Source organism: Panthera leo, chromosome C1 (assembly GCF_018350215.1).
Source record: "Panthera leo isolate Ple1 chromosome C1, P.leo_Ple1_pat1.1, whole genome shotgun sequence".
NCBI classification, from domain to species: domain Eukaryota; kingdom Metazoa; phylum Chordata; class Mammalia; order Carnivora; family Felidae; genus Panthera; species Panthera leo.
In genome coordinates, this window is record NC_056686.1 from 108,604,951 (window position 1) to 108,632,357 (window position 27,407).

At 37.8% G+C, this 27,407-nt stretch overlaps 1 long non-coding RNA gene across 1 annotated transcript in view; it reads left to right on the forward strand.

The window, feature by feature from the left end:
- The window catches only part of LOC122228428, a 44,441-nt gene extending 21,797 nt beyond the window's left edge, over window positions 1-22,644 (forward strand). The window contains exons 3-4 of the long non-coding RNA XR_006206582.1: window positions 20,934-20,974; window positions 22,560-22,644. This is a non-coding gene — a long non-coding RNA (uncharacterized LOC122228428). The remainder of the gene's footprint in view (window positions 1-20,933; window positions 20,975-22,559) is intronic.
- The last annotated feature ends 4,763 nt before the right edge of the window (window positions 22,645-27,407 follow it).

Genomic DNA, 27,407 nt, shown 5'->3' on the forward strand with positions numbered 1-27,407 from the left:
TCCTAAGGGGGATCCTGTGAGACAAAATACCAGAGACATCGCTACAAGCATAAAACATACAATCATCACAATGACTCTAAACCCGTATCTTTCTATAATAACACTGAATGTAAATGGATTAAATGTGCCAACCAAAAGACATAGGGTATCAGAATGGATAAAAAAACAAGACCCATCTATTTGCTGTCTACAAGAGACTCATTTTAGATCTGAGGACACCTTTAGATTGAGAGTGAGGGGATGGAGAACTATTTATCATGCTACTGGAAGCCAAAAGAAAGCTGGAGTAGCCATACTTCTATCAGACAAACTAGACTTTAAATTAAAGGCTGTAACAAGAGACGAAGAAGGGCATTATATAATAATTACAGGGTCTATCCATCAGGAAGAGCTAACAATTATAAATGTCTATGCGCCAAATACCGGAGCCCCCAGATATATAAAACAATTACTCATAAACATAAGCAACCTTATTGATAAGAATGTGGTCATTGCAGGGGACTTTAACACCCCACTTACAGAAATGGATAGATCATCTAGACACACAGTCAATAAAGAAACAAGGGCCCTGAATGATACGTTGGATCAGATGGACTTGACAGATATATTTAGAACTCTGCATCCCAAAGCAACAGAATATACTTTCTTCTCGAGTGCACATGGAACATTCTCCAAGATAGATCATATACTGGGTCACAAAACAGCCCTTCATAAGTTTACAAGAATTGAAATCATACCATGCATACTTTCAGACCACAATGCTATGAAGCTTGAAATCAACCACAGGAAAAAGTCTGGAAAACCTCCCAAAGCATGGAGGTTAAAGAACACCCTACTAACGAATGAGTGGGTCAACCAGGCAAGTAGAGAAGAAATTAAAAAATATATGGAAACAAACGAAAATGAAAATACAACAATCCAAACGCTTTGGGACGCAGCGAAGGCAGTCCTGAGAGGAAAATACATTGCAATCCAGGCCTATCTCAAGAAACAAGAAAAATCCCAAATACAAAATCTAACGGCACACCTAAAGGAAATAGAAGCAGAACAGCAAAGGCAGCCTAAACCCAGCAGAAGAAGAGAAATAATAAAGATCAGAGCAGAAATAAACAATATAGAATCTAAAAAAAACGGTAGAGCAGATCAACGAAACCAAGGGTTGGTTTTTTGAAAAAATAAACAAAATTGACAAACCTCTAGCCAGGCTTCTCAAAAAGAAAAGGGAGATGACCCAAATAGATAAAATCATGAATGAAAATGGAATTATTACAACCAATCCCTCAGAGATACAAACAATTTTCAGGGAATACTATGAAAAATTATATGCCAACAAATTGGACAACCTGGAAGAAATCGACAAATTCCTAAACACCCACACGCTTCCAAAACTCAATCAGGAGGAAATAGAAAGCTTGAACAGACCCATAACCAGTGAAGAAATTGAATCGGTTATCAAAAATCTCCCAACAAATAAGAGTCCAGGACCAGATGGCTTCCCAGGGGAGTTCTACCAGACGTTTAAAGCAGAGATAATACCTATCCTTCTCAAGCTATTCCAAGAAATAGAAAGGGAAGAAAAACTTCCAGAGTCATTCTATGAAGCCAGTATTACTTTGATTCCTAAACCAGACAGAGACCCAGTAAAAAAAGAGAACTGCAGGCCAATATCCCTGATGAATATGGATGCAAAAATTCTCAATAAGATACTAGCAAATCGAATTCAACAGCATACAAAAAGAATTATTCACCATGATAAAGTGGGATTCATTCCTGGGATGCAGGGCTGGTTCAACATTCGCAAATCGATCAACGTGATACATCACATTAACAAAAAAAAAAAAGAGAAGAACCATATGATCCTGTCAATCGATGCAGAAAAGGCCTTTGACAAAATCCAGCACACTTTCTTAATAAAAACCCTTGAGAAAGTCGGGATAGAAGGAACATACTTAAGGATCATAAAAGCTATTTATGAAAAGCCCACAGCTAACATCATCCTCAACGGGGAAAAACTGAGAGCTTTTTCCCTGAGATCAGGAACACGACAGGGATGCCCACTCTCACCGTTGTTGTTTAACATAGTGCTGGAAGTGCTAGCATCAGCAATCAGACAACAAAAGGAAATCAAAGGCATCAAAATTGGCAAAGATGAAGTTAAGCTTTCGCTTTTTGCAGATGACATGATATTATACATGGGAAATCCGATAGACTCCACCAAAAGTCTGCTAGAACTGATACATGAATTCAGCAAAGTTGCAGGATACAAAATCAATGTACAGAAATCAGTTGCATTCTTATACACTAACAATGAAGCAACAGAAAGACAAATAAAGAAACTGATCCCATTCACAATTGCACCAAGAAGCATAAAATACCTAGGAATAAATCTAACCAAAGATGTAAAAGATCTGTATGCTGAAAACTATAGAAAGCTTATGAAGGTAATTGAAGAAGATATAAAGAAATGGAAAAATATTCTGTGCTCATGGATTGGAAGAATAAATATTGTCAAAATGTCAATACTACCCAAAGCTATCTACACATTCAATGCAATCCCAATCAAAATTGCACCAGCATTCTTCTCGAAACTAGAACAAGCAATCCTAAAATTCATATGGAACCACAAAAGGCCCCGAATAGCCAAAGTAATTTTGAAGAAGAAGACCAAAGCAGGAGACATCACAATCCCAGACTTTAGCCTCTACTACAAAGCTGTAATCATCAGGACAGCATGGTATTGGCATAAAAACAGACACATAGACCAATGGAATAGAATGACAACCCCAGAACTAGACCCACAAACGTATGGCCAACTCATCTTTGACAAAGCAGGAAAGAACTTCCAATGGAAAAAAGACAGTCTCTTTAACAAATGGTGCTGGGAGAACTGGACAGCAACATGCAGAAGGTTGAAACTAGACCACTTTCTCACACCATTCACAAAAATAAATTCAAAATGGATAAAGGACCTGAATGTGAGACAGGAAACCATCAAAACCTTAGAGGAGAAAGCAGGAAAAGACCTCTCTGACCTCAGCCGTAGCAATCTCTTACTCGGCACATCCCCAAAGGCAAGGGAATTAAAAGCAAAAGTGAATTACTGGGACCTTATGAAGACAAAAAGCTTCTGCACAGCAAAGGAAACAACCAACAAAACTAAAAGGCAACCAACGGAATGGGAAAAGATATTTGCAAATGACACATCGGACAAAGGGTTAGTATCCAAAATCTATAAAGAGCTCATCAAACTCCACACCCGAAAAACAAATAACCCAGTGAAGAAATGGGCAGAAAACATGAATAGACACTTCTCTAAAGAAGACATCCGGATGGCCAACAGGCACATGAAAAGATGTTCAACGTCGCTCCTTATCAGGGAAATACAAATCAAAACCACACTCAGATATCACCTCACGCCAGTCAGAGTGGCCAAAATGAACAAATCAGGAGACTATTGATGCTGGAGAGGATGTGGAGAAACAGGAACCCTCTTGCACTGTTGGTGGGAATGCAAATTGGTGCAGCCGCTCTGGAAAGCAGTGTGGAGGTTCCTCAGAAAATTAAAAATAGACCTACCCTATGACCCAGCAATAGCACTGCTAGGAATATATCCAAGAGATACAGGAGTACTGATGCATAGGGGCACTTGTACCCCAATATTTATAGCAGCACTCTCAACAATAGCCAAATTATGGAAAGAGCCTAAATGTCCATCAACTGATGAATGGATAAAGAAATTGTGGTTTATATACACAATGGAATACTACGTGGCAATGAGAAAGAATGAAATATGGCCCTTTGTAGAAACGTGGATGGAACTGGAGAGTGTGATGCTAAGTGAAATAAGCCATTCAGAGAAAGACAGATACCATATGGTTTCACTCTTATGTGGATCCTGAGAAACGTAACAGAAACCCATGGGGGAGGGGAAGGAAAAAAAAAAAAAAAGAGGTTAGAGTGGGAGAGAGCCAAAGCATAAGAGACTGTTGAAAACTGAAACAAACTGAGGGTTAATGGGGGGTGGGAGGGAGGGCAGGGTGGGTGATGGGTATTGAGGAGGGCACCTTTTGGGATGAGCACTGGGTGTTGTATGGAAACCAATTTGACAGTAAATTTCATTTATTAAAAAATAAATTAAAAAAAAAAAAGGATGAAATGTCCTGAATATATCTGTTAAGTCTATCTGGTCCAGTGTGTCATTCAAAGACATTGTTTCCTTGTTGATCTTTTGATTAGATGATCTGTCCATTGCTGTAAGTGGGGTGTTGAAGTCTCCTACTATTATGGTATTACTATCAATGAGTTTCTTTATATTTATGATTAATTGATTTATATATTTGGGTGCTCCACATTTGGCACATAAATGTTTACAATTGTTAGGTCTTCTTGGTGGATAGACTCCTAAGCATGGAGCTCCTTTTAGAGTAAAAGAATCCTTTCAAATATTTTATAATCAGGTTTCATCTGGGACAAATAATATTCTTGTCAGTATTAAAGCCTTAAAGAGGCAAATTTTGATTCATTTAGTCTTTGAAACTTCTGCATACGAATAAAATACGCATCTTGTCTGGGGGAATTTCAGGCCTCTCTTTAGGTACTTCATAAATGGTTAGGTTTATGTATGTTAAAATTTCCTCACTGTGGACATTGAAATTCAAGATATTTTTTGGTAAGGTTAGCCCCCTTGTTCAAACAAGCACATTTCTGGGGTCTTATGTTTTATACACACAGTTAGCCAGAGTCCTAGATGGAGAAGGCCAAGACTCTTTGGACTCAGAGGAGCCCACTTTCTTCTTTTCCCATTAAAATAAAATTTTATCTACCTGAGGCCTCAAACCAAGTAAGATTCAGTCCAGACAAGAAAATGCTCAAATAGTCAGAGAAGTCATAACTTAAAAGCTGTGGGATCAAATATTTAAGAGGGACCTACCAACAACCTTTTGAATCAACAAGAAAGCAGTGAGCATAAAGGACTCAGTGGGCACCTATGACTAATTTCCTCAGTACTCTTGAAGCCCTACCTCATGCCTCTTAAAAGACACACACAAATTTATTATAGACTGAAGTTAAGAGCTTCAACTCTAAAACTCTTAGAGTAACATATAGGATTCAATATTCATAACCTTGGGTTGGGCATTTAAAATTAGATATAACACCAAAGCAAAGGCAACAAAGAAAATTAAAAAATGAGACTTCAACAAAACTGAAAACTTTTATGTTACAACGGACACCATCAAGGGTTTGAAAAGATTAAAAAGAGAATGGGGAAAAATATCAACAAATCATACCTAATAAAAGACTTCTGAAATATAATTCAATGATAATTTGCTGCTAAACATTAGTAGCAAATCAAGACACTTTCTATGAAGGAAGGAAGATAAGCCATGGAGTAGAAGGGAGAGAGTACTCAAAAACTAAAGGCCTCAAGTGAATCTGGCACAGCTCAGATCAAGGCAAGATGAATGAGTCATAGGTGAGTTTACAGGGATTTCAGCTCCCTAGATTTAAGTTATTACCACCAAGTGTAGACCACTTCTGTTGGCCCTTTATATAATGAGCACTTTTTATTTAATTTTTCTTAAAATATACAATTTTAAAAATGGGCAAATATTTGAATATGCCTTTCTCCAAACTAGGTATACGAATGGCCAATAAGCATAGGAAAAGATGATAATCATAATTAGTTGTTAGAGAAATGCAAATCAAAACCACAATGAGATTCCAGTCACATATGGTAGGATGGTTAAAATTAAAAAGGCAGATCATGACAAATTTTGAAAAGGAAATGGAGAAATTGGAACCCCCATGTGTTGCTTTGGGGAATTTAAAATGGTGCATTTATTTTGGAAAACAGTTTGGTAGCGCCTCAAAATGTTAAAGATTGGGTTACTGTATGACCCTGCAGCTCAATTCCTAGATATATACCCAAGGGAAATAAAAGCATATTTCCACAAAAAATCTTCTACACAAATATTTATAGCAACATTATTATAGCCCCAAAGGAAAAAAAAGTCCACCCACTGATCAATGGATAAATAACATGTGGCATATCCGTACTAAGAGTAAAAATATTGATTCTCCATGCCAGAAAGCAATGCTCCTGCACCACCTGGGTGCCCTACCACTCAACTCAATTCAGACACTTTAGAGATAACAGAAGATCCCACAGGTTAAGTCTCGGATCACAAAGATGCCAATTACAATTCCAGGTGGTCACCTGTGCTTTTGACCAAGTTGCTATAGATTGGAAGTTTCAATGATCACCGTTTTGTATCTTCTGGTAGACGATTGATTATGCTTGTGGTCTGAATCTTAGAAACAGGTTTCTCCTAGGTGGCCTGTCCTAGACTCTTAAGATCTACAAAGACAGGTACCAAGTCTTATATTTTCCATGCTGTGTTTAGCACCTAGTGTACTGATAGCACACAGAAAGCAGTCATATATATGTATTAAATAAATGATTCATCTCTCCCTCACCCTGTGCTGACCAGTAGCAATCAGAGACATTTATCATGCAGGTCACACGGTGCAAGTCATAGGTAGTTTAAAATCCAAAGTCCTTTGGTGATCCTTAGACCAGGACAGGAGGAATGAGTCATAGATGAATTTACAGTGTCTTTTGGACCCTACATTTGAACTAGCCCTGCCAACCTAGGCCATTTCCATTAGCCCTTTACATAATTAGCACTTTTTCCTTAATTTTGCTTTAAATATGCATATAAAGGCTGTTGCTTTGTGCTATGCAACGAAGGGAACTTATTTTTCCCCTAGGCATAAAATAATACCTGTTCATCCTCCCTGGGAAGGAACAATTTAACATCAATAGGAAGGCCTTTTAATATCTGGTGCTGAGTTTTATTTAACCACCAATTAAGTTGCCATTTTATACTGCCAACAATATTTTCAATCTCTAATTCTGGAACCAAGTCAAAGTGGGAGAAATTATAAATCTGACTCATTCAAGATACCATTTGATATAATTATTATATTTTATCAGTGCCCATAATGCAAATAAAGAAGGGCACATTTTTTCCTTCAATAAAAGTGGTGCCTTGCAATAAATCTGTAGTTACTTACTACATTAAAGAAAATGCAAGGAGGGTAAAACAGAAGGAAGACATGGCAATGTGGGAGGCTAAATGGGTGTCTGTAGCCCTGGAGCTTACAGACATTTGGAGGAGGGGACATCCACCACTTACCTTCTCAGAACCTTCTGCATCTTCAGAGTGTTCTGTGGGGAAGGCCTGTCTTGTGTGTGCTGCACTACTTCTCACAGCTGCTCATCTAAGCATCTGCTACACATGGTGCTCAGATTTCCTCCTCGCTTACCCTGTTCTAATTCAGCCCCTATTCCTGTGTCCCAGTTTTCCCAAAGCACTCCTGGATGACAGATCTATGTCTTCCTTCAGTAAAGCCATCATATTTTCAAAAGGAACTCTGTCATCCCTGATCAATAGGTGACAGTGGATTTCAGCACTTAATGTCAATGGGATTTTGAGGGCACATCTGGAAAAGGAAATGTGATTAATTAGCACTGTCTGGGGTGGTGGGGTGGGGAGAATGTTACATATTCACCATCTCTGATGCAGTCCAGCCCTTTTATTTAAAGCTGAATGTATTTTAAACAGATAGGGGCCCCTCACATACCCTACAGCAGTCACAGTGGTACCCGTGGGTTTGCAGACTGCTTTTCAAGCCTCCAGACTGCTCCTCAAAGACTGAAAGCACACTCACACCCCAATATGTTGTCCCTGATGACCCTCCTGCCTATCCTTCCTTGTTCAGGTATTAGTTTTCAGTTCGTTCCCTGCAGACTTGATTTAAAACAACATGATTTCCTCTTCCCTGCTTACTTCTTCTCCATAGTACTTAACATCAGTGGATCTACCACATAGAGTTGGTGATGTGATGATCTGTCTTCCTACCCAGTGTGCCAAAAATTTGAAAGCAGAGGTATCTGTGTGCTTTCCTTGTGCCATTTCTATAGTACAGAATACGTCTGCACAGAATGATCCTTCACAAATAGATGTTTGTTTGTTTTTTCCAATATATGAAATTTATTGTCACATTGGTTTCCATGCAACACCCAGTGCTCATCCCAAAAGGTGCCCTCCACAAATAGATGCTTGAATAAAATAATGAAATGACTATTAAACTATCTTCCTTGTATGAAGATACCTTTAATTTTTTTTTCTTATTTGGGGTGTATTTTCTTTCTTTAGTTTTCCCTTCCTTCTGTTTTTCTGACTTCTTGGGCTTTACTTATGTCTCTTATATCAGGCACATTAACTGAATTGTCAAAATGTTTCCTATCCATATTCCCAATGAGTACAGGTAGGACACTTTATAGAATGCCCTTGATTGGAATTTGTCTGATGCTTTTGTCATAGTTGGACTAAAGTTATAAGTTTTGCGGAGAAACAGCACAGAATTATGTTACATCATATCAAATGTCTGTCCTGTAACATGACTTATCACTGCTGGTGTTAACCTTGACCACTGGGCTGAAAAGATGTTTGCTAGGTTTTTCCACTCTAAAGTTACTGTTTCCTCCCTTTTTGCATACTGGAGTCTTTATTAGGAGTCCACTATTCACAGCCTAGATTTAAAAGGGGGAGAATGATACTCTGCATACTTGAGGAGAAAGAGCTACATACAATTTTTCAGAAATTTTCTGCACAGGGTATTGGTCACTCCTCCATGTTTATTCAATAACTTATTCATGTGGGTATGGACTCATGGATATTTATTTTATACTTTGGGCTAAAATCTTATAGTACATTATTTATTAAGATACTCAAATATTTCAGCTTTGGCCATTGGTAGTTCTTTCAATTGACTCCTGGTGCCCCTTTGACATACCCATCAATGTGAATTTACATTTTTTGAGTACTTTCTTAACTTGTGGCACTACAAGTTGTTTCAGGCATATTTTGCATATTCCCTGCTTCAGCCCTAAAATCAGTCATTTATCTGAAGAGGCCTATTTTCTTATAGTAGAGAATAGTACAATAAATATCTGGACACTGAATGTGCTCATACTTATGCAGTGTGGTTGCTTCTAGGTCCTCTCAGCTGACAAAGCAAGGGAATATATGTTCATATGCTATTTCATGTATCTACATATATCTATAAATATTTGAGTTTCACACATAAGAACCAAAACAAGCTAAATATAAGTTGACACTGATATATTCAACTCCAGTCAAGTACCGCACTGATTATTTTAGCTCATTGCTTATTTGTAACCTTCACATCAACAGTGAGAAAACAAGCTCTCACCTCTGTTACTCATTTACTTTGATTTTAGTACACATGGTAAAATGGTTCTGTTCTCAATTTTCAGTGTCTGTGTGCTTCCAATGCTCTAGACACCAGCTAGGTATCATATAATTCAACTATCTACCCAGAGATAGCATCATATCCCTCAGGTTAAGGGCTTAGTCCTACACGACGATCGTCTCTTTGACTTCAGACACCAAATGCAAGTCCAGGTTGTCGCAGCTGGACCCCAACAGCTATAGATTGGAGGTGCCAACAACCCCCTCCTTGGGTTTGATTAAATTGTTAGAGCACCCTACAGAACTCAGAGAAACATTGTAATTGGTAGGTGGCTGGTTTATTATAAAAGAATATGACTCAGAAACATACAAATGGGAGAGATGGATAGAGCAATGTATGTGGAAAGGCATGTAGCTTCCATGTCCTCTCCTGGCACCACTCTCAGAATCTCCACATATTCACCAACCCAGAAGCTCTGTGAACATTGTCCTTTTGGTTTATATCAAGGCTTCATTACCTGTGTATGTTGATTAAATCATTGGTCATTGGTGAATGAACTTAATCTCCAACTCCTCCCCCCTGCTGGGAGGTCCTGGGAAGTCAAGCATGGGACTAACTGTTCCAACCCTCTAATCACATGGTTGATTCCAAAAATGGGCACAAAGACCAAATATTTATCATAATGTTTCTTATCATAAATCACAATATGGTTAGAGGTTTCACCACAATGTGGTAGAAGTTTCAGAACTTTTAACCTGTAGTCCAGGGGGAATCAACTTTGCCAATTAGAGTAGGCTGTTTATGTACTGTTCTTTTTACCTTTGATATTATAATGGCCACTTATTCCTAAGTTACTTAGGTCAACACTTTTTCTAAAACTCCCTTCAGTGAGAATGTATCATAGATTTGTAATACAATTAGATTCTCTAGCCAGCGTCTGTATTCTGTCCTGGGACACCTCAACCTCCTAAATTAATTTTAAATATTTGTATACAATAAGGTGCATTTTCTGTGTTGTAAGTTCTATGGGCTTTGGCAAACATATATTGTCATGTATTTACCCTCATGGGATCATGCAGAATCATACACTATTGTACTGTATGGTATCATACAGATACTATGCAGATATGTGTATTTTAAGTATTTTCTCTGAGGAGTTACTTGTCTTTCTTTAGCATAATTTTTTTTTTTTTGCAGAGCATTAGGTTTTAATTTTAATAAAGTATAGCCTACCTATTTATTATTTCATGGATCACGCTCTTAAGAGTTTTATCTGAAAAGCTTATTACCAAACCCAAAGTCACATAGATTTTCCCCAGGTTTTATTCAGGACATTTTATACTTTCGCATTTTACCTTTAGGTTTATAATCCATTTTGCTTTTATTTTTGCATAAGATTTCAGGTGTAGGCTTATTTTATTGGTATTTCTAGTTTTCTCTACATAGATTCCATGTATATTTCGCTAGATTTACATATCAGTCTCTTTTCCTTTCTCCATTCCTCTCTCCCTCCCTCTCTGTCTCCCCTTCTTTCTTCTTTCTTTCTTTTTCTTTCTTTCTTTCTTTCTTTCTTTCTTTCTTTCTTTCTTTCTTTCTTCTCTTTCTCTCTTTGCTTTATTTCTTTCTTGGGACTATTGTAAAAGATACTGTTTCCTTGATTTCAAATTCCAATAGTTTAATACTGGTATATGGGAAAGCTATTACATTTTGTACATTGACCTTGTATCCTACAATTTTTCTATACTTACTTATTACTTCTGGGAGTTTTTTGTAGACTCCCTGTGGTTTTCTACATGGACGATAATGTCATCAGGAAAAAAAAATGCTGATTTGTTTCTTCCTTTTCAAACTGCTCCCCTTATTTCTTTTTCTTGGCTTATTACCTGTATAGGACTTCTAAGACAATGTTGAATTGGTGTGGTGAGAGAGGACATTGCTGTCTTTTCATTGTCTTATTTAGAAAATTATTCAGTTGCTCATTTTTTAAGTATGATGTTAGCTATATGTTTTATTTTGTTGTTTGTTTATTATTTATTTATTTATTTATTTATTTATTTATTTATTTTTGGTGTCTATGTTTTTATATTTATTTTTTAAATATGAAATTTATTGTCAAATTGGTTTCCATACAACACCCAGTGCTCATCCCAACAGGTGCCCTCCTCAATACCCATCACCACTCTTCCCTCCCTCCAACCCCCCATCAACCCTCAGTTTGTTCTCAGTTTTTAAGAGTCTCTTATGTTTTGGCTCCCTCCCTCTCTAACTTCTTTTTTTCCCCTCCCCCATGGTATTCTGTTAAGTTACTTATGATCCACATAAGAATGAAAACATATGGTATCTGTCTTTCTCTGTATGACTTATTTCACTTAGCATAACACTTTCCAGTTCCATCCACGTTGCTACAAAAGGCCATATTTCATTCTTATTGCCACATAGTATTCCATTGTGTATATAAACCACAATTTCTTTATCCATTCATCAGTTGATGGACATTTAGGCTATTTCCATAATTTGGCTATTGTTGAGAGTGCTGCTATAAACATTGGAGTACAAGTGCCCCTATGCATCAGCACTCCTGTATCCCTTGGGTAGATTCCTAGCAGTGCTATTGCTGGGTCATAGGGTAGATCTATTTTTAATTTTTTGAGGAACCTTCACACTGTTTTCCAGAGCGGCTGCACCAATTTGCATTCCCACCAACAGTGCAAGAGGGTTCCTCTTTGTCCACATCTGTTGTTGCCTGAGTTGTTAATTTTAGCCATTCTGACAGGTGTGAGGTGGTATCTCATTATGGTTTTGATTTGTATTTCCCTGATGATGAGCGTTGTTGGGCATTTTTTCATTTGTCTGTCAACCATCTGGAAGACTTATTTGGAAAAGTGTCTATTCATGTTTTCTGCCCATTTCTTCCCTGGATTATTTGTTTTTGGGGTGTTAGGTTTGATAAGTTCTTTATAGATTTGGGATACTAACCTTTTATCTGCTATGTCATTTGCAAATATCTTCTCCCATTCCATCAGTTTCCTTTTAGTTTTGCTGATTGTTTCCTTTGCTGTGCAGCAGCTTTTTGTTTTTATGAGGTCCCAAAGCTCATTTTTTGCTTTTGCTTCCCTTGCCTCCAGAGACGTGTTGAGTAAGAATTTGCTGCGACCAAAATCAAAGAGGTTTTTGCCTGCTTTCTCCTCGAGGATTTTTATGGCTTCTTGTCTTACATTGAGGTCTTTCATCCATTTTGAGTTTATTTTTGTGTATGGTGTAAGAAAGTGGTCCATGTTCATTCTTCTGCATGTTGCTGTCCAGTTTGTTTTCCTAGCACTACTTGCTTTGTCAAAGATTAGTTGCTCATACATTTGTGGGTCCATTTCTGCGTTCTCTATTGTGTTCCATTGATCTGTGTGTCTGTTTTTGTGCCAGTACCATACTGTCCTGATGATTACAGCTTTGTAATACAGCTTTAAGTCTGGGATTGCGATGCCTTCTGCTTTGGTTTCTTTTTCAAGTTTGCTTTGGCTATTCTGTGTCTTTTCTGGATCCATACTAATTTTAGGATTGTTTGTTCTAGCTCTTTGAAGAATGCTGGGGTTATTATTTTTTTTATTATTTCTGTTCCTACTCTTATTTTTTTTCAATATTATATGCAATTTATTGTCAAATTGGTTTCCATACAACACCCAGGGCTCAACCCAAAAGGTGCCCTCCTCAATATCCATCACCCACCCTCTCCTCCCTCCCACCTCCCATCAACCCTCAGTTTGTTCTCAGTTTTTAAGAGTCTCTCATGCTTTGGCTCTCTCCCACTCTAGCTTCCTTTTTTTTTTTTTCTTCCCCTGCCCCAAGGACTTCTGTTAAGTTTCTCAGGAACCACATAAGAGTGAAAACCTACGGTATCTTTCTCTGTATGACTTCTTTCACTTAGCATAACACTCTCCAGTTCCATCTACATTGCTACAAGAGGCCATATTTCATTCTTTCTAATTACCACATAGTACTCCATTGTGTATATAAACCACAATTTCTTTATCCATTCATTAGTTGATGGACATTTAGGCTCTTTCCATAATTTGGCTATTGTTGAAAGTGCTGCTATAAACATTGGAGTACAAGTGCCCCTATGCATCAGCACTCCTGTAACCCTTGGGTAGATTCCTAGCAGTGCTATTGCTGGGTCATAGGGTAAGTCTATTTTTAATTTTTTGAGGAACCTCCACACTGTTTCCAGAGTGGCTGCACCAGTTTGCATTCCCACCAACAGTGCAAGAAGATTCTTGTTTCTCCACATCCTCTCCAGCATCCATAGTCTCCCTATTTGTTCATTTTAGCCACTCTGACTGGTGTTAGGTGATATCTGAGTGTGGTTTTGATTTGTATTTCCCTGATGAGGAGCGACGTTGAGCATCTTTTCATGTGCCTGTTGGCCATCTGGATGTCTTCATTAGAGAAGTGTCTATTCATGTTTTCTGCCCATTTCTTCGCTGGATTATTTGATTTTCGGGTGTGGAGTTTGGTGAGCTCTTTATAGATTTTGGATACTAACCCTTTGTCTGATATGTCATTTGCAAATATCTTTTCCCATTCCGTTGGTTGCCTTTTAGTTTTGTTGATTGTTTCCTTTGCTGTGCAGAAGTTTTTTATCTTCATGAGGTCCCAATAGTTCATTTTTGCTTTTAATTCCCTTGTCTTTGGGGATGTGTCAAGTAAGAAATTGCTGAGGCTGAGGTCAGAGAGGTTTTTTCCTGCTTTCTCCTCTAGGGTTTTGATGGTTTCCTGTCTCACATTCAGGACCTTTATCCATTTGGAGTTTGTTTTTGTGTATGGTGTAAGAAAGTGGTCTAGTTTCATCCTTCTGCATGTTGCTGTCCAGTTCTCCCAGCACCATTTGTTAAAGAGACTGTCTTTTTTCCATTGGATGTTCTTTCCTGCTTTGTCAAAGATGAGTTGGCCATACTTTTGTGGGTCTAGTTCTGGAGTTGCCATTCTATTCCATTGGTCTATGTGTCTGTTTTTGTGCCAATTCCATGCTGTCTTGATGACTACAGCTTTGTAGTAAAGGCTAAAGTCTGGGATTGTGGTGCTTCCTGCTTTGGTCTTCTTTTTCAAAATTACTTTGGCTATTCGGGGCCTTTTGTGGTTCCATATGAATTTTAGGATTCCTTGTTCTAGCTTTGAGAAGAATGCTGGTGCAATTTTGATTGGGATTGCATTGAATGTGTAGCTAGCTCTGGGAAGCAATGACATTTTAAACAATATTTATTCTTCCAATCCATGACCATGGAATGTTTTTCCATTTCTTTATATCTTCTTCAATTTCCTTCATAAGCTTTCTATAGTTTTCAGCATACAGATATTTTACATTTTGGTCAGATTTATTCCTAGGAATAAATTTATTATTCTTAGTGCAATTGTGAATGGGATCAGTTTCTTTATTTGTCTTTCTGTTGCTTCATTGTTAGTGTATAAGAATGCAACTGATTTCTGTACATTGATTTTGTATGCTGCGACTTTGCTGAATTCATGTATCAGTTCTAGCTATTTGGTGGAGCTATTGGGTTTTCCATGTATAGTATCATGTCATCTGCAAAAAGCGAAAGCTTGACTTCATTTTTGCCAATTTTGATGCCTTTGACTTCCTTTTGTTGTCTGATTGCTCATGCTAGCACTTCCAACACTATGTTAAACAACAGTGGTGAGAGTAGACATCCCTGTTATGCTCCTAATCTCAGGGAGAAAGCTCTCAGTTTTTCCCCATTGAGGATGATATCAGCTGTGGGCTTTTCATAAGTGGCTTTTACGATGTTTGAGTATGTTCCTTCTGTCCCGACCTTCTTGAGGGTTTTTATTAAGAAACGGTGCTGAATTTTGTCAAAGGCCTTTTCTGCATCGATTGACAGGATCATATGGTTCTTATCTTTTGTTTTATTAATGTGATGTATCACATTGATTTTCGAATGTTGAAGCAGCCCTGCATCCCAGGAATGAATCCCGCTTGATCATGGTGAATAATTCTTTTTATATGCTGTTGAATTCGATTTGCTAGTATCTTATTGAGAATTTTTGCATCCATATTCATCAGGGATATTGGCCTGTAGTTCTCTTTTTTTAATGGGTCTCTGTCTGGTTTAGGAATCAAAGTAATACTGGCTTTATAGAATGAGTCTGGAAGTTTTCCTTCCCTTTCTATTTTCTGGAATAGCTTGAGAAGGATAGGTATTATCTCTGCTTTAAACGTCTGGTAGAACTCCCCTGGGAATCCATCTGGTCCTGGACTCTTATTTGTTGGGAGATTTTTGATGACTGATTCAATTTCTTTGCCGGCTATGGGTCTGTTCAAGCTTTCTACTTCCTCCTGATTGAGTTTTGGAAGAGTGTGGTGTTTAGGAATTTGTCCATTTCTTCCAGGTTGTCCAGTTTGTTGGCATATAATTTTTCATAGTATCTTGTATCTCTGAGGGATTGGTTGTAATAATTCCATTTTCATTCATGATTTTATCTATTTGGGTCATCTCCCTTTTCTTTTTGAGAAGCCTGGCTAGAGGTTTGTCAATTTTGTTTATTTTTTCAAAAAACCAACTCTTGGTTTCGTTGATCTGCTCTACCGTTTTTTTAGATTCTATATTGTTTATTTCTGCTCTGATCTTTATTATTTCTCTTCTTCTGCTGGGTGTAGGCTGCCTTTGCTGTTCTGCTTCTATTTCCTTTAGGTGTTTGTTAGATTTTGTATTTGGGATTTTTCTTGTTTCTTGAGATAGGCCTGGATTGCAATGTATTTTCCTCTCAGGACTGCCTTCACTGCATCCTAAAGCGTTTGGATTGTTGTATTTTCATTTTTGTTTGTTTCCATGTATTTTTTAATTTCTTCTCTACTTGCCTGGTTGACCCACTCATTCTTTAGTAGGGTGTTCTTTAACCTCCATGCTTTTGGAGGTTTTCCAGACTTTTTCCTGTGGTTGATTTCAAGCTTCATAGCATTGTGGTCTGAAAGTATGCATGGTTTAATTTCAATTCTTGTATACTTATGGAAGGCTGTTTTGTCACTCAGCATGTGATCTATCTTGGAGAAGTTTCCATGTGCACTCGAGAAGAAAGTATATTCTATTGCTTTGGGATGCAGAGTTCTAAATATATCTGTCAAGTCCATCTGATCCAATGTATCATTCAGGGCCCTTGTTTCTTTATTGACCGTGTGTCTAGATGATCTATCCATTTCTGTGAGTGGAGTGTTAAAGTCCTCTGCAATTACCACATTCTTATCAATAAGGTTGCTTATGTTTAGGAGTAATTGTTTTATATAATTGGGGGCTCCCATATTCGGCGCATAGACATTTATAATTGTTAGCTCTTCCTGATGGATAGACCCTGTAATTTTTATATAGTGCCCTTCTTCATCTCTTGTTACAGCCTTTAATTTAAAGTCTAGTTTGTCTGATATAAGTATGGCTACTCCAGCTATCTTTTGGCTTCCAGTAGCATGATAAATAGTTGTCATCCCCTCACTCTCAATCTAAAGGTGTCCTCAGGTCTAACATGTGTTTCTTGTAGACAGCAAATAGATGGGTCTTGTATTTTTATCCATTCTGATACCCTATGTCTTTTGGTTGGCGCATTGAATCCATTTACATTCAGTGTTATTATAGAAAGATAGGGGTTTAGAGTCATTGTGATGTCTGTATGTTTTATGCTTGTAGCGATGTCTCTGGTACTTTGTCTCACAGGATCCCCCTTAGCATCTCTTGTAGGGCTGGTTTAGTGGGGACGAATTCCTTCAGTTTTTGTTTGTTTGGGAAGACCTTTATCTCTCCTTCTATTCTAAATGACAGACTTGCTGGATAAAGGATTCTCGGCTGCATATTTTTTCTGTTCAGCACATTGTAGATCTCGTGCCAATCCTTTCTGGCCTGCCAAGTTTCAAAAGAGATCAGTCACGAGTCTTATAGGTCTCACTTTATATGTTAGGGTATGTTTATCCCTTGCTGCTTTCAGAATTTTCTCTTTATCCTTGTATTTTGCCAGTTTCACTATGATATGTCATGCAGAAGATCGATTCAAGTTACGTCTGAAGGGAGTTCTCTGTGCCTCTTGGATTTCAATGCCTTTTTCCTTCCCCAGTTCAGGGAAGTTCTCAGCTATAATTTCTTCAAGTACACCTTTAGCACCTTTCCCTCTCTCTTCCTCCTCTGGGATACCAATTATGCGTATATTATTTCTTTTTAGTGTATCACTTAGTTCTCTAATTTTCCCCTCATACTCCTGGACTTTTTTATCTCTCTTTCTCTCAGCTTCCTCTTTTTCCATAATTTTATCTTCTAGTTCACCTATTCTCTCCTCTGTCTCTTCAATCCGAGCCATGGTCATTTCCATTTTATTTTGCATTTTGTTTAAAGCGCTTTTCAGCTCCTCCTGACTGTTCCTTAGTCCCTTGATCTCTGTAGCAATAGATTCTCTGCTGTCCTGTATACTGTTTTCAAGCCCAGCGATTAATTTTATGACTATTATTCTAAATTCACTTTCTGTTATATTATTTAAATCCTTTTTGATCAGTTCATTAGCTGTTGTTATTTCCTGGAGATTCTTTTGAGGGGAATTCTTCTGTTTGGTCATTTTGGATAGTCACTGGAGTGGTGCGGACCCGCAGGGCACTTCCCCTGTGCTGTGGTGTGTAACTGGAGTTGGTGGGTGGGGCCACAGTCAGACTGGTGTGTGCCTTCTCTTCCCCTCTCCTAGGGGCAGGATTCACTGTGGGGTGGAGTGGCCTGTCTGGGCTACTTGCACCCTGCCAGGCTTGTGGTGGTGGGGATCTGGCGTATTAGCTGGGGTGGGTAGGCAAGGTGCAAGGGGGCAGGAGGGGCAGGCTTAGCTTGCTTCTCTTTAGGTGATCCACTTCAGGAGGGGCCCTGTGGCAGTGGGAGGGAGTCAGATCCACTGCTGGAGGGGTGGCTCTGCAGAAGCAGAGAGTTGGGTGTTTGTGCAGAGGAAGCAAGTTCCCTGGCAGGAACTGGTTCCCTTTGGGATTTTTTTCTGGGGGATGGGCGAGGGAGATGGCGCTGGCAAACGCCTTTGTTCCCCACCAAACTGAGCTCTGTCCTCCTGGGGCTCAGCAACTCTCCCTCCCTTTGTCCTCCAGCATTCCCGCTTTCTGAGCAGAGCTGTTAACTTATGACCTCCCAGATGATAAGTCCCGCTTGCTGTGGGAACACATTCCGTCCGGCCCCTCCGCTTTTGCAAGCCAGACTGGGGGCTCTGCTTGGCATGTAGGCTGCCCCTCCGCCCCGGCTCCCTCCCGCCATTCCGTGGATTGTGCACCGCCTCACCGCCCTCCTACCCTCTTCCATGGGTCTCTCGTCTGCACTTGGCTCCGGAGACTCCGTTCTGCTAATCCTCTGGCGGTTTTCTCTTACTTTATACATTTTTAACTAGTATAAAATACCCTCAAATAGTACTATACTACTTAACATTTGCTCTAGTCACCTTATATTTATAATTTCCCCCTCCCATCTCTTGGAATGTTGCTGTCATTGAATTCAATTATTTATATTCTATTATCATCCATTATTATTATTATTATTATTATTATTATTACTATCATTTTAAGCATTGAATTATCTTTTAGATCAATTAAGAATACAAACAATAAATTATTTTATTTTACCTTTATTCCTTCACAGATGCTCATCTTTGCTTTATGTAGATCCAAATTTCTGGTTTGTGTTATTTTTTTTCTTTTGCTTGAAAAGATTAACATTTTTTTTTCCCCGGAGAACATTTGCTGTCTACGATTTTTTTTTCAGTTATAATTTGCTAAGAAAATATTTCTCCTTCACTTTTGAAATATAATTTCACTGGATATAGAATTCTAGGATGACATTTTCCCCTTGCATTTTATTTTTTTATTTTTTTTGAAAGTTTTTATTTAAATTACAGTTAGTTAACACACAGTATAATATTAGTTTCAGGTGTACAATATAGTGATTCAACACCTCCATACAACACCCAATGCTCATCACAGCAAGTGCACTCCTTAATATTTTACAACTTCACTCTTTTCTTGCTTATGTGGTTCCTTATGAGAAGTCTAATATAATTTCTATCCTCATTTCTATGTAAGTTTTTTTTTTTTTCAGATTTCGCTCAAGATTCTCTCTGTGTTGTTAGTGTTCTCTGAGCTCCATGTTTTTTGGCCTGTCATTAATTTTGGAAAATTCTTAGTCACTGTTATTTCAAGTACTTCTTATGGCATCCTCTCTATTCTCTATCTGGTATTTCAATTACATGAACGTTACACTTTTTAATAACTTCCCTGACTTTTTGGATCTCTTAGAGCTATTATATTTTTAAATTTTTTTTGTCATTGAATTTAGGTTGGAAAGTTGCTGTTAACTTTTCTTAAAATTTACTGGTTCTTTGTGCTGAGCCTACTGATGAGCCTGTAAAAGGTATTCTTCATTATTTTTTTCTGTGATTTTGATGCCAATGATTTTCTTTTGATTATTTTTTATAGTTTCCATTTCTCTGGTGACAATTCATATCTGATTTTGCAAATTTTGTACTTTATGCATTAGAGTCCTTAACATGTTAATTCTTTTACATTCCCTGCCTGCTAATTTAAACATCTGTGTCCCATATGAATATGGCTTTTATACTTTCTTTGTCTCTTTGTCAAAAACTGTTTGTTCTTATGTTTTTGCATGCTTTGTGATTTTTTTTTTGTTGTTGCAAGCAGACATGTTCTAGTGGGTAACTGGTGCTGAGATAGCAGGTCTTTAGTGTGAGAATTTGTGCTATTTTTTTAAGTTTATTTATTTTGAGAGAGGGAGAGACAGCAGGGGAGGTTCAGAGACAGGGAGAGTCAGAGAACCCCAAACAGTCTTCGTGCTATCAGCACAGAGCCAAATGCAGGGATTGATCCCAGAAGATCATGACTTGAGACAAAACTAAGAGTCAGACACTTAACTGATTGAGCAACCCAGGCTCCCTCTGCTGTTATTTCTAGGAAGTGAGATGTATTTAATTCTTGCTGTAGTTGTCAGCGCTAGTGTCTTCAAATTTTCATCTCTCATCTTGGTTTGAGGCTTCCCTATAAACTACCCCTCAAAGAAAAGTTGTCTTGTAGCTCATTCCAATGTAATCCACTGTAATTTTGGAGAATTGGTGTGGGGAAAGGGTTTGGGTATGGGAGCATTTTAGAATCTTTTGATGAAGGCTCAGTAATTCAGTGGCTTTTTCTAAGGCAGTAGTCTTGACACAACTTTCTCCCACTTCCCCTTCCCTCTGATTCCTTTCCTTGACTGCATCATGCCTGTGCCCAGCTGACTTTGTTTTATTTCTTCTTATGCGAGATAGGGAGGCCAAAGGGAATTGGACTCAGGAAGAATACCATTCCCAGCTTGGATAGGGCTTCAGAATTGTGCCCTGGTAAAGTCATTCCCCCTGGAGACTAAGGGGAAGAAGAAGGTTGTGGGTATGTTTGACAATTATTAATATTTCCATTCTGCTTCCAGTGTATTTTTCACAGATCCTTATCATAAGAACCTTATAAAAGAAAGAGTCATGGAGGTGTGAGAGCCCCTAATACAGAAGCCTCCCTGGAGTTTCCCATTCAATTAGTCCACATTCAACCTCCAGTAAATTCTCAAAATGACCATTTATTTCTACAGGTTTGTGACTTCAGAGGCTTAAACCATGTAAACAACTCCAGGTAAGCAACTCTTGGGTGCTGGATCTCTCTGGATGTGTCTGTCTCTCCAGATTTCAGGGTGGTTGTTTGCCTTGTGACCTCAGTTTTCTTATGGGTTCAAGTTTACCTAGCTTTTTTTCTGGTAAGGATGGTAGTGATGATTTCCAAGCTCATTACAAGTTCATCTCTGGATTAACATCATTTTTTTTTTATTTTGAGAAAGAGCACAAGTGGGGAGGGGCAGAGGGAGAAGGGGAGAGAGAGAGAGAGAGAGAGAGAGAAAATCTTAAGCAGGCTTCACACAGTGTGGAGCCTGATATGGGGCTCAATCTCACAATGGTGAGATCAAGACCTGAGCCAAAATCAAGAGTCAGATGCTTAATTGACTGAGCCACCCAGGCACACTGAACATGAATTATTTTTAATGTTTTCTGTCTTACTACTCTTCACTGAATTTTGGCCAGTGTCTTCAGATCTTTCTAGTACTACTATACTTAATCCCACTGTTATCTTTTTAATTCAATGAAAATATATGTGCACTTGAATTTTAAAAAGTTTTATTTAGCTTTTATTCAAATATTCCTGTTTAATAAACACTGCTTTTTCCTGCTCTTCAGTCATCCCTTCCAATACTTTTAAATATACTTATATTTAATTTTATTGCTCTACATCTTCCTTTACCATATGCTCTGAGGTGTGAACAGTAGGAGAGTGAGAACATGTAGTTCAGAGACTCCACTTTGTAGTCAGGGTGAGCTGGTTCAAAATCTTCATGCCAACACATCATAGAGATGGTGTGATCTTGGGGAAGTTTCCTCCAAAATATAGATGTCTCACTTGCGAAATGCTAATATTAATAACTGAGAATTCATCAGTAATGGAAGTCTACTTCAGTGTCTAGCACTCTTATTTTAGACATGCTGATGTTTATTCTCATATCTTACCTAACTGATGTTGTCTAGATTATCAAAGATGACCTAATTCCTTAATAAATAGATCCAGACAACCCCCAGACCCTTACTCCATCTTCAAGTACTCCTCTCAGCCTCAGGGCTAGTGCTGATGGAAATGCTGGGATGGAGGGTGAGCTGTTCACTGTCCCCAGGCTTGTTCCCCCTCTTGCAGCAGTTAGGCCCTTGTGCTCAGCCCCACTTGATTGAGTCATTATTCATATTTCCCCCACATTTTCACATTTTTAATTGAACCTGGATGCTGTCCCATGATAGTTGAGTGTTGATTTTCCTGGAGTTGACATTGAGCTCAGCTTCTGTGTTTGAGGCAAATTTCTTGGTGCCAAGGGTACAGTAGACAGAAAAGGACACTATACACATAGGGATTATATGCCAATGGGGAAACAGAGCACAGACACCTAAACCAACTCAATTACCAAATAACAGAATCACCAAGAAGGTAAAGCTGGGGTAGGTAGAGAGAGTGGTAAGTGAGGTATTCTCTGGGTGAATGGGGACAGTCCTTTGTACTACTTTAAGAAATTGAATCTGAGACTTTGTAGCATCAGACTCAGTTGTCTTCTTCCAACACCCTTCCCTCCCCCAAGCCACCCTTTCTGGTTCTTACAGCTGTCTTTTGCCTTCTTGTCTTCCAGGGATCCACAGTGTGGGGCCCCATGAAGTATTAGCCTTTCTCTTTTCATTCAACCTCATAGACTCTAACTAGAAGTGACTGTCATGGCCAAATAAACTACTTTCACCAAAATGTTAATGACTAAAGTTTGCAAATATCTTTCACCATTAAGAAATATAACTTAAGAGACCCAGACATCAGTTCAAGGGAAAAATTATTTTATAATTCCAGACGTTGCAAGGAAATGTTGGAGAAATATTTTGGTCATTATTATAGATAGGTAGCCTTCCTCTTGCCTTTTCTCAAGAAATGGAGAATACTATGCTTTGCATTTGAGTCCAGCGATTAAATGGGATTGTCACTCATTTCCCCACACTAGGTCATATTTTATTCAACTTTATAAAAGGCAAAAGATATTCCTGCCCAGTTCCAGAACAAGATGGTACAGATTTACTTTTTCTGATGGGTGGTCTTGTTTATACTTCCCTACAAATACAACTAAATTCCTTGCAAGTTATATAACAAACAATGAGATGGTTCTGAAGACTAGAGAGAAGAAAGTAAAAGGTTAGGGATTTTAGGGCTTGAGTACCAATCCTTTGTGAGTTACCAGTACTTCCTTTTTATGTCCCATGTGCTCTTGAATTGGGCATCATGCAGGCTTGAAAGCCAACATCCTCCACTACCCCCAAGAAAGGACAAATGAAAAGCCTTCTCTCCATGTCCACAGGATTGGGAAAAGAGAAGCCCAAGCAGGACCAAGTGAGGAATACCACTCCTGTTTCACAAAGGGAGTTTCAGTGGGTGGTCTGAACTAGTCTCACCATCTCCCTTCATTCCACAACTTAGACTCAAGTGTCAAATACACACCAGCATCAGCCAAGCCCTGGTCATCGCAGTCAATACCACACAACCAGTTTACTGGCAGAAGGACCAATCTATCCACAGTGACAGCATCAAAGAAGCCCTACACTCAGGGGCATAAGACAACTCATGCCCAGTGGCTTCTGCCCTTCCTTTTCCCAGAATGTTGTAGGGACTGTTGAATGCCCAGAGATGTGCCTTCCACCACTGCTGATGGCGTTAGCAGGGAATGAGGGGGAGAACCAGTCACAGTTGAAGAATAAAGCAGAGAGAAAAAAATTGGACAATTATCTACTAAACTGGAAGATTTAAATAGGACCCAAAGTCTCCTAATATAATAAACAAAATGTAGAGAGTACAATAAAAAAATAACATGTCATAGAAAGAACTGGTAAACCACAAGTGGAATGAGAAAAGATAATCAAATGGTGCTAGTCCCAAAAAGAACCAGACGTTGAAATTATCTGACAAGGATTTTATTTATTTCATTTTTTTTTTACTTGAAAACTTTTTTTTTATATATGAAATTTACTGTCAAATTGGTTTCCATACAACACCCAGTGCTCATCCCAAAAGGTGCCCTCAATACCCATCACCCACCCTCCCCTCCCTCCCACCTCCCATCAACCCTCAGTTTGTTCTCAGTTTTTAACAGTCTCTTATGATTTGGCTCTCTCCCACTCTAACCTCTTTTTTTTTCCCTTTCCCTCCCCCATGGGTTTCTGTTAAGTTTCTCAGGATCCACATAAGAGTGAACACATATGGTATCTGTCTTTCTCTGTATGGCTTATTTCACTTAGCATAACACTCTCCAGTTCCATCCACGTTTCTACAAAGGGCCATATTTCATTCTTTCTCATTGCCCCGTAGTACTCCATTGTGTATATAAACCACAATTTCTTTATCCATTCATCAGTTGATGGACATTTAGGCTCTTTCCATAATTTGGCTATTGTTGAGAGTGCTGCTATAAACATTGGGGTACAAGTGCCCCTATGCATCAGTACTCCTGTATCTCTTGCATAAATTCCTAACAGTGCTATTTCTGGGTCATAGGGTAGGTCTAGTTTTAATTTTTTGAGGAACCTCCACACTGTTTCCAGAGTGGCTGCACCAATTTGCATTCCCACCAACAGTGCAAGAGGGTTCCCGTTTCTCCACATCCTCTCCAGCATCTATAGTCTCCTGATTTGTTCATTTTGGCCACTCTGACTGGCGTGAGGTGATATCTGAGTGTGGTTTTGATTTGTATTTCCCTGATGAGGAGCAATGTTGAGCATCTTTTCACGTGCCTGTTGGCCATCCGGATGTCTTCTTTAGAGAAGTGTCTATTCATGTTTCCTGCCCATTTCTTCACTGGGTTATTTGTTTTTCAGGTGTGGAGTTTGGTGAGCTCTTTATAGATTTTGGATACTAGCCCTTTGTCTGGCAAGGATTTTAAAGATGCCATCATAAATAAACTTCAATAATCAAGTAGAAAATCTCTTGAAACAGATGGAAAAACTCAGCAAATATATAAAAGAACCAAATGGAAATCATAAAACTGAAAATTAAATAACTAAAATTAAAAAAAATATGCTGGTTGGACAAGATACTACAGTCAAGGTAACAGATAATAGAAGCAGTAAACTTGAAGATAGATCAATAATATTTACTTAACAATAGAGAGAAAATCAATGAAGAATAATTGAACAGAGCCTTGATAACATGTGAAATAATTTAATAATAATAATAATATCTAAAATTTGTATCATCAGAGTTGAAGGAGTACAAATTCATGGCTGAAAAAAGCATTTAATCAAATAATCACTTAAAAATCCCCAAACACGGCATTAAACATAAACCCACAGATCTAATATGCTGAGAGGATTTCATGATAAACTAAAAAAATCATGTCATGATACATCATGTTTAAATTTCTGTAAACTGGAGACAAAGAAAAAATATTCTAAAAGCAACTGCTTTTCTTATAGGTGAAAACAATTTAAATGATGGAAAATTTCTCCTCTTAAACCATGGTGGCCAGAAGAAGTGACATAACATTTTTAAAGTGCTTATAAGAAAGAACTATAAATTCCAAGTCCTATATCAACAAAATTTTCCTTCAAGATTTAAGAGAAATGAGGAAATTCTCAGATGAAGAAAAGCCAAGAGAACTTGTTGATAACTGACTGATCCTTAAAGAATAACTGAAGAAATATTTCCCCCAAAAAACAAAACAAAACAAAAGAAACATCTTGGAAAATTCATGAAGAAAAATAGAATAATTAAATGTGTAAAAATAGAAGTAAACATAATAGATTTTCTGTTTATGATTTCCTTAATTATATTTTACCTTTGAAACAAAAATTGTAACATCATCTGATGCAGTGCTCAATGTAGAGAAAAGACTTAAGGCAATTATACTTAATAAGTGGTGATATAAGGGAACCTAATGTAAGTAAAGTTTCGATACTTCACATGTAGTGATAAAACATGGACACTGGTAGGTTTTGGTATTTTAACTTTGTATATGGCAATATCTAAGGTAAACATTAAAAACTCTATAAAACACCGTGCTCAAAATCATTGAAAATAAATAAAAATAAATTTCATAAAATGTTCAAGTAACAGAAGCAAGAAAGAAAACAGAGGTATGAGCAACAGAAAGATTAAGCAAAAGTAATAAAATTGCAGATGTATGTCTAACATATCAATAATTATCTCAAATGTAATGGCCTTTAAAGAGATTGGATTAAAAAACCTGAATATGTTTAAAAAACATGCATATGAGAAATTCAAGACTCAGACACCCATGTTATAGATAGTTTGAAAACAAAAGGGTGGAAAAAAATATATAATGCAAATATTAACTATAAAAAGTAAGTGTGGCTGTACTTATATCAATTAAAGAAGATTTCAGATAAAAGAGTTCAGATAAAAGGATGAAACATGATGTTGCATCATAATAAAACAGATTAATTCACCAATGACATATAATGCTAAATGCATATGTACCAACAACAGAGATTCAATATTTATGATACAAACATTATAGTTTTTAAAGGAGACATAAGAAAATCTCCATCCACAGTTGGGGACTTCAATACTCCACTGTCAGTAATTATAGAACTTCTAGGGAGAACAACAGCAAGGATATGGAAGGACTGAATAACATTGAACAATCAAGTTTGAATCAACATTAATAGAGCCACAAAGCAACAATGTAAGCTTCTGTCTCAAGATTAGAACTAAATACACCCAAAAGAAGAAGAAGGAAATAAGACAAAAAGAAATGAATGCAATTGAAAACAGGAAAACAACAGGAAAAATCAATGAGGCAAAATTTTGTCTAAAATTAAAAAATATATAAAACGATAACAATACTTACAAGGATAAAAATGGAGACAAAAATCGCCAATATCAAAATAAAACCTGGTATACCATAACAGATCCTGCCAACATTAAAAGGGTAAGGGGCACCTGGGTGGCTCAGTCTGTTAAGCCTCTGACTCTTGGTTTCAGCTCAGGTCATGATCTCACAGTTTCGTGAGTTTGAGCCCCGTGTCAGACTCTGCGCTCTCAGCGCAGAGCTTGCTTGGGATTCTCTCTCTCTCCTTCTCTCTCTGCCCCTCCCCCACGTGCACTGTCTCTCTCTTTCACGTAATAAATAAATAAGCTTAAAAAATCTTTAAAAGGGTAGTAAGGAATACTATGAACAAATTTAAAATCGAATTTGACAAGTTAGAAGAAACAGACCAATTCAGTAAAAAAACTGCACGTTACCTAAATTCAGTCAAGATGAAAAGATAATCTGACTAGACCTATAACCATCAAATAAATTTAATCTGTAATTAAAATCCATTTTCCCATTTCTTCAGGTCCAAATGATTTCACGGTAGAATTTTACAAAATATTTGAAAAAGAATTAACATTTTACATAATCTGTTCCAGGAAAAAGAAGAAAAGGGAATCTTTCCCAACTGGTTTTGTGAGGTCGAGATTACCCTGTTATCAAAACCGAACA